Source organism: Chenopodium album, chromosome 2 (assembly GCF_948465745.1).
Source record: "Chenopodium album chromosome 2, dcCheAlbu1.1, whole genome shotgun sequence".
NCBI classification, from domain to species: domain Eukaryota; kingdom Viridiplantae; phylum Streptophyta; class Magnoliopsida; order Caryophyllales; family Amaranthaceae; genus Chenopodium; species Chenopodium album.
The window spans coordinates 19,469,394-19,470,883 of NC_137835.1; positions in this window are offsets into that span (position 1 = coordinate 19,469,394).

Below are 1,490 nucleotides of genomic sequence, written 5' to 3' on the forward strand. Positions count from 1 at the left end.
TTTGTTGACATCTCGGTAATACCCCCTCCGTCTTTATTTGTTTGTCTCACTTCAAAAGTGTGAATAATTAAAGATTGAATTAAAAAATTGCAAGCGGATAAGGGTGTATTTGTCTTTTTCACTTTAATGGATGTATGCAAGTAGATTTAGTGATGGGGATATTATTATATTTGAAAAAAGGGCAATCTTCAAGGAACATCCTAAATTTGAATATGAGATAAACAAATTGGGACAAAGGGGGTATAAGTTATAGAGGGCCATATGCAAATAGCACTGGGTCTAGCATGCTCGAGGTGTAGCACAACGCCGCAAGGGTGATATGATACTTATACTAAAGATGAGTATGGGTCATGTCAAGCCATGTGCTTTGGGGTCATCATAGAGTCATAGATCCCCTCAAGCTAAAGTTACTTGCCATGTCGGACTTTTCAAAATGTCGGCTTACACAACACCGTGTCCGGCTTGCATGCTAAAGCCAGTTTTAATAACTTTAGCGTGCTTTATTGTGCTAGTTTATGTTGTGTTATTGTGCTTCTCCCAAATAAAGACAACTCACGACCCAACACATAATTATGGGTTGTGTCCTGTCGTGCTATACTTTTTCATGCTACGTCGTGTCATTCCTTGGGTCATTCCAAGACAATCTCATCTTTATGTGGTATACTAAAACTGTCAATTGTCAATTTTCCAAAAATTCGGCTCAACGAGAATTGAATCATTTTTAATCCGCATGTCAATCGAGAATCGAAAAATCGGCTGATTTGATTATAAGTCAACTTGGAACTGAACCAACCCAATTTTTCATAACCATATATGACCCATACCTAATATTAAACTAATTGTAACCTATTATACCTGAATTATTTACAACCCATTCACGTTTAACCTATTACCCAAATCATTAATTACAAGAAATCATTTCAGCATGCGGAAAACCCAAATATACTAGCCCCTTTTAACCTTTTATCCATTAAACATGTATCATATGAACTTTATGAATTAGTACTATTGTAAATTTGTAAGTGTTATAACTATTATTATAAAATTAATAATTAATAAATAACAATTAGTAAAAATAATAAATAATAAACAATAAAATTAATAATGAATAAACAATAATAATTAATAATTATAATTAATTATCAATAATTAATAATTATAATAATTAATAACTAATAATTAATAACTAATAATTAATAACTAATAATTAATAATTAATAATTAATAATTAATAACTAATAATTAATAACTAATAATTAATAATTAATAACTAAAATTAATAAATAATAATTAATAACTAATAATAATAACTACAATCAGAATTAATAACTAATAATTAATACTCCTTTAATACTCCCTCTGTCCCATATTACTTGACACAATCTCATTTACCGTTGTCTCGCAATAGTTGACACGTTAATAATTTTGAAATAGGACCACTATTATAAAATTATTTTCCTTTACTATTTATGGGCCCACCGCTTTTTAGG